The sequence below is a fragment of the Cebus imitator genome, unplaced genomic scaffold (genome assembly GCF_001604975.1).
Source record: "Cebus imitator isolate Cc_AM_T3 unplaced genomic scaffold, Cebus_imitator-1.0 Scaffold692, whole genome shotgun sequence".
Lineage (NCBI taxonomy): Eukaryota > Metazoa > Chordata > Mammalia > Primates > Cebidae > Cebus > Cebus imitator.
This window is the reverse complement of record NW_016108007.1, coordinates 301,392-308,771: the sequence shown is the minus strand read 5'-3', so window position 1 is coordinate 308,771 and position 7,380 is coordinate 301,392.

Sequence of the window (7,380 nt, the reverse complement as noted above, 5' to 3'; positions counted from 1 at the left end):
TTTTTTTTGTAGAGATGGGGTTTCACCGCGTTGCCCAGACTAGCCTTGAACTCCTGGGCTGAAGCCATCCACCCACTTTGTCCTCCCAAAGTGCTGGTATTACAGGTGTGAGTCACTGGGACTGGCCAGTTTCATTTATTTCTTTCTAACTATTTATGTTTATAAAGAGAAACTGGTTTTAATATTCCATTTATTTTTATAATTTCTGGGGAAATTCTGTAACAGAAACTTTAATCAAAAATTTTTTTTCTGAAATGACTTTGGTCTTCGAAAAGGTGATTCATTCCATCAAGGCCACCCAATATTTGTTTTCCTCAATAGCATGTTTACAACAATGCATTGTAGGTGCTGAGGATTTTTTTCCTCAACTATGAAACACAGGGCTTTCAAAGAGTTCATTTGTGATTTTATGGAAAGTTTTCTAATGGATGGTGTTGCTTTTGAAGTTGCCCATATTTATTCTGTGGAAAATATAAGTAACACTTGGCAGGAAAAAGAGTAGGAAAATTCTCAGAAGTAAGCCATAATATTTATATATTTGTCCACAAAAGATATGCACCAATGATCCTAGAATATATAGGAAAATGAGCTTTGCCCTCAACTGTAAGACCTAAACCCCTTTCAACAACGACATAAAAGACACCACAGGCTTTCCCTTTGTTACAGGGTCACCACAAGAATGTGAGTTGAGTGAACTACTTAGTGTCTTCAGCACTATCTTTAGCTTCGAGTCTGGTGGTCCTTGTTGGAACCAGACTTCTCTTGTTAACTCAAAAATGTTTTTACAGAATGTAAAATAGTTGTCTTACTATTCTTCATATTTTGGAAAAGATCATTTCAAGTTAATGCTAGTCTTTGAGTTGATTCTGTTTCTTACACTACTTTGCTTTTGTCTAGTTGCTCTGCATTCTTGCAACTTCAATTTGGATACTCTGGAAATGATTTACGTTTGATTGCTATTATTTCCCCAATAGTATTTCAATGCTCATTTCCCCCCAAAAAAATATGTTGAATGGAATCATACTGAATTCCGGCAAAGAGACAGAACAAAATAACTTTATCATTACGATGATTTTTTACACATTTAATTCTAGGCTGCTGGGTTGTTTAAAAGGAAAAATCAGAATAGATTTATCTTCTAAATACAGTTGTCCCTCAGTATCCATGGAGATTGATTCTAGGACCCCTATTGGATACCAAAATCCATGAATGCTCAAGTCCCTTATAAAAAATGGTACTGTATTTGCATATAACCTAAGCCCATCCTCCCATATTGTTTCTTTTTTTCTTTCCCCCTTCCCTTTCCTTTTCTCCTTCCCATTCCCCTTCCCCTTCCTCTCTTTCTTTCTCTTTCATTCTTTCTTTTTTTCTCTCCTTCCTTCCTTCTCTTCTCTTCTCTTCTTTCTCTCTCTCTCTCTCTCTCTCTCGACAGAATCTCACTCCCTCATCCAGGCTGGAGTGTAGTGACATGAACTCGGCTCACTGCAACCTCTGCCTCCCATGTTAAAGTGATTCTCATACCTCAGCCTCCTGAGTAGCTGGAATTGCAGGCATGTACCACCACATCCAGCTAATTTTTGTATTTTTAGTAGAGATGGTGGCCGGGCGCGGTGGCTCACGCCTGTAATCCCAGCACTTTGGGAGGCCGAGGTGGGTGGATCACGAGGTCAAGAGATCGAGACCATCCTGGTCAACATGGTGAAACCCCGTCTCTACTAAAAATACAAAAAATCAGCTGGGCATGGTGGCGCGTGCCTGTAATCCCAGCTACTCAGGAGGCTGAGGCAGGAGAATTGCCTGAACCCAGGAGGCGGAGGTTGCGGTGAGCCGAGATCGCGCCATTGCACTCCAGCCTGGGTAACATGAGTGAAACTCCGTCTCAAAAAAAAAAAAAAAAAAAGAGATGGTGTTTCACCATGTTGGTCCAGCTGGTCTCAAACTGCTGGCCTCAAGTGATCTGCCTGCCTCAATGGCTGGGATTACAGGCGTGTCCTCCTATATACTTTAAAGAATCTCTAATTACTTACAATACAAAATACAATGTAAATGATCACTAAGTAGTTGTTATACTGTAATGTGTAGTAAATAATAACAAGAAAAAATGTCTGTACATGTTTGTTACAGACAAAACCATCCTTTTTAAAATATATTTTTGATCTGTAGATTGAATCCAAAGATGACAAACCCGCAGATACAAAGGCTGTTAGTAATCCCTAATGTGTCCCAATTGTTTTTCTGAACATACATATACATACACACACACACATATATACATATATATATACATAAATATATATGAATATATGTTTATACACATATATATACTGCAAAATGTTATAAATATGTCCACCTAGCTTTCTTCTGTTTATAATGTATTTCTAATCGTTTTCAATGTGGAATAACTTCTCTTCAGTGAATGATGCCAGGGGAATTAAACACAGGAGCCTTAAAAATTTAACCTTGGCTCTCAACAAGAAACATAAATATCAAGTGATCATGCCCAAAGACCATAAGACATCGAAGCAGGTTTTGATGCTTTAGCATATTACTTTACAGAAAACATAAAGTCTGCTTGAAAAGCTGGTATAAACACTGCCGAAGAAAGCAAGCTAAGGTGTGTCCACTAGCCAAATGCCCTTCCTCCTAAGGAAAGTATATTTTCCTACTGGGAGCTGGTGTGTACTCATATTTAAAGGTGTACTTTTCTCCAGGAAATTATATTCTTATCCTGTGCCTGTGGCCAAGAGTCTGCTATGTGAAACCTAAGAAGGAAGTCACATAGGCTCTTGACACCAAGCAACCTGGGAATGCTCTTCCAAGGAAATGATGAACAGCCTTCCTTGGCTCCCAGGAGTGCACTTGCATGCAGATCAACACTAACATATTCCTTACAAAGCTCACCATTCTCTTTAGCTTTTTCTTTGTAGAATTCATTCAAATATTCCAAGCTGCATGCTCAGGGTGCATGTGGATTGATTTGGACCCTCAATTTAACTGGACACAGTCATCAGTGCATATAGCAATAGTCGAACTCGGAATATAACTACTAATGAGTTATAGATGTTGAGTACAATGGACACAAAGAAGGGAACAATGGACACAAGGGGCCTACTTGAGGGTGGGAGGAGGGTGAGAATCAAAAAATTATCAACTGAGTACTATGCTTATTACCTGGGTGATAAAATAATCTCTACACCAAATCCCCCAACACACTATTTACCCATGTCACTAACCTGCACACATACTCCTGAATGTAACATAAAAACTAGGAATAAAAAGAAGAAACAGAAAACAAATAGCAAGATGGTAGATTTTAACTTTGCCTCATTAAATGTAATAGTATAAATAACCCCAATAAAAACATATGGATTGTAAGACTGGGAAAAAATTACAGATGTTAAATAGAACTGTTTTTCCTACTACTACTAGGTAGAAAGGTATACGCAAATACTTTCCCTCTGCAACTATTTGTTATCTAAATGATTCTAGAAAATAAAAATATTATACCTATCTCGCTTCTGGCACAATGAGAAAAGACGTAAACTCCATAATGTTACTCCAAATGTTATTCTGAGATCTCAGGTTCACAAGTGGGAAATAAAGCAGTTGCCTCAAAGGACTGGAGTGGAGTAAGGGCTCAACCTAGAGAAAGGTGCTCAGGAATTCCAGCCTAGTCCTGGAGGGGCATGGGTCATAAAATGGAATAGAGGAGGTAAGTCTGTTCTTCACTCCAGAATTTACAAAATTCCCATCAGCACAGGAAGACCTGCCTCCACTGGCAAAAGGAGAACTAAATCCCCTCCAGCTATGAAGTGAATAGTTTAAACCATTTTGAGGTTCGAACAAAACAAAACACAATATTTTCTTTTTTGTGGTTGCACAAAAACTTCAAGCTGATTGGAGATTTGGGAGTGTTAATTAGGCACATTCCCCTATCTAAGTGAGAAAAAAGCGTCAAAGAGGGAATGAGAAGTAAAATACCAGAATACCCATTTGACATTAGTTTACAATATGGTGGCCCCAAAACAATACTCTGAAAGCCATTTGCAAGACTTTCCTGATCAGTAAGCACATCAAGCAGCCAAACAACCAGGAAAGTTTAGAATAACAGACTTTCAGAACCAGAAGTTATCTTGGACCTGGTATAACCCATCTCCTTCAGTTATTGAGGAAACTGGGGCCATGCAAAATATTACTTGGTGAAAGTTACTCCAAGTTGGGTTTAGTCTTTGCCTCTTGGATTCAGGTATAAATGGTTTGGTTATTTTGTAACTGAGTGATTGAGTCTTCTGACCTGCTGGGTCCTTGAATATCCAAATAAACTAACTTGAGTCTAGTTTTTCTTTCACTTCACCACGCATGGGCCTGCTCCAGTATTTTTAAGGGTTTCTGGCTGCTTCTGTGTCCTAATGGTGGACATTTGTTGCTCCACACCTGAACTCCCCATCACCACCCATTCTTGGTTGCTTCTCCAGGCTTCTTGCTTACCTATGTCCTCAAACCACTTTGTCTACGTTGGATGCACATAGTCTCCTCTCCTTTACTGTTAAGATGCAACTAACAAAAGTGCCATACTATGCAACAAAGTCTACCAAAGGTTAAAAAAAGTGGAGAGTAAAATTGCCACATAGTTCCAGAAATAATTTAAAACTGAACATCAACATCCTCTGGGTTTCCTCAGCTATAGCTTCTGGAGGAATATAGCTTATGGAGGAATCTCTTCTCAATTCCTTCCTCAGGCTTCAGCTTCTCAATGCATTGCCTCTCTCCTCTTCCCTCAGTTCTAAGACTTCATCTTCATCTCTCTAATGGTGCAAAGCAGGTAGCTCCATATTCCTCAAACTCCTGATCTGTGACTAGGTCCAGAGTTGTGACCTTTGCAGAATGCAAAGGCTCATGAAGAGTTTTCCTACACCAAAGAGAAGTTATTTTCCTTAATTCTATCTCCTAGCATACACACATAACTGCACTTTTTAAACATAGCACTACTTTTTCTTAGGTCATGGCCATGTTAAATAAAATCAAAATAGAACATCAAAATCTCAATACAGAAGCCTTCTGCTCAACTTTCAGAGCCATTGGTGGTTTAGAAATTAATTGTGCTCCCTGGTTACCTCTCCAACCCTTTACTTCTTTCACATCTTCACAGCTATTGCCATGGACCAGGCACTCCCACCTCACCCTTAATTGTGGCCACAGCCTTCTAAATGTTTCTCCCTGATACCAGTCTCTTTCTCGTCCATTCACCTGACCACTAAAGTTTTGTATTAAAAAATTAACACTTAATCATGACATATTCTCAATTAAGTATAACAGGGACCATCACCAGTTCTCAGAAGCACGTGTGGTCTCAACCAGTCACAATCTAGCCCCAACTTGGCATTTTATTTTCACATCCTTCTATCCTCCCAATGGCATCTTCTATTTTCACACCTTGGTATCTTATGATTATTATTTTAGAAAAAAGGTTTCACCATGTTGCCCAAGCTGGGCTCAGACTCCTTATCTCAAACAGTCAGCCTCCAGAATAGCTAGGACTACAGACATGTGGCACTGGCTACCTTGGTATCTTAAAACAGGCCTTTGCCTCTTTTGGGGATGTGACATATAACCTCCCTAAAAAACAAGGCCCAACTTATACATCACTTCTATGAAATCTTCTCTCTTAGTTCTCATAAACTTCAGTGTATGCCGTTGGTTTTGCAGTTTCCACATTATGTAGTTAATGTAGATGTGTCTCCCCAAGTAGACTGCAAAGTAAAAAAGGAACACCAGCTTTAGCTCATCTGGGCTTCCTAGTACCCAGCATTCTATTTAACTCTGAATAGGGGCTTGATAAATATTTATTTAATTAAATTCTATAGGCTTAGGGCTGCTTAACCATATCAAGAAATAAAGCATATTTAGGACCCTGCATAAAGCATTTTAAGTTCATTTCAACTTAAGTTTCTTCAAAATAACAAAGGAGAGAGTACCTGGATTTATTTCATTCCAAACTAGTGCCAAAAATGTTTGCTAGATAATATTGGGGAAATTGGCTCAATTTATGAAGAAAAATAATTTAGATCACTATACCAAATGATTATGCAAAAGTAACCTTAAAATGAATTAGAAATCCTGAAATGAAAATCATCCATCAAATTAGTAAAATGTAGTAAAAGTGTAAAATGGAAAACAAAGTGGTAATCAGAAGTAATGAAATAAAGTACATAAAGATAGATCTATCTTTAAAATAAGGAAAATAGTAAGAAACAGAATAAAATCTAGACTATAACAGTATTTATATAAGCTAAAAATCAGAAATATAAAGATAAAAACAACAATGAATGCTTTTTCAGGGGACCTTCTTATCGAAGCTACTTATTAACCATGTTACAGTGTATAAGCCCAAAGCAAGGTACAGAATGAAAAAGAAAATTAGTAAAGTAAAAAAAAAAAAGAAAGAAAGAAAGTAAAGAGATTACCCAACTAGATGGTAACAGCGGACCTGGAATGAGGATTTGTAATGGGCACACTCATATCTAAAGACCTGTATTGAACCTGTCAAGGTGGTAGAGTATGAGAGGAAAATAAGAGGGAAAAATAATGAAAATTTTAAATGGGTATTATAAGTGATGGTATATTATGCACTGAGGAATATAAGTAACTCAGATGTGGATCTTAGGTTTAAATAATGAAATTAAAAGCCTAAATAAGGCGATACTCCAGATTGATTCCATAGAGCAACAGGATTGGGGTCTGTACAGCAGCAGAGTGTCTGTCTTCATGGTGTGATGTCTCTTCTGGCATCTGAGGATCCCTTGGGAAGGCAGTGATGGAGAACAGGCCAAGGGGCAGACAGAAAATCCTAATGCCTGCTCTGCCTGGAACTTGCTGTGGAGCCCAACAGGTCACTCCACTCCCCTGGGCCTGGTTTCCTTATCAGAAAGTCACAGATAACAATCCTGACATGTCACCAGGGAGGGCTGCAAGGGGAGCAAGCAGAAGGGCCTGCACCTCAGAAATTAACCCTTTCCTTCCGAATATGAAATCCATTAAACAAAGTGGGGACTCCAGCTCCCAGGTGGGCACTGATGCCTGCCTCCCATTGTTAGAAACCTGTAGCCACTGTGTGGGAATTAGGGAGGGAGAGTACAAAGGAAGAGAAATGGCCCACTGGATGAATCCACATAGCTGTTGTCTGGCAGCTTTTGTCTTTGGATCTGTTGCAGCTCTAGATCTGGTTGCTTTATGATACCAATTAGCCTGTTTATGCAGGACCAAAAACAACAGCAAGAGGTATATTTTTCTTAATGTAAAAATTCCTGACTTTGAGCTAAATATTAAAAAGTGGTGCTCTCTGTATTGGCAGATGTAGGGACAAGTTGCAAATGATTTGTT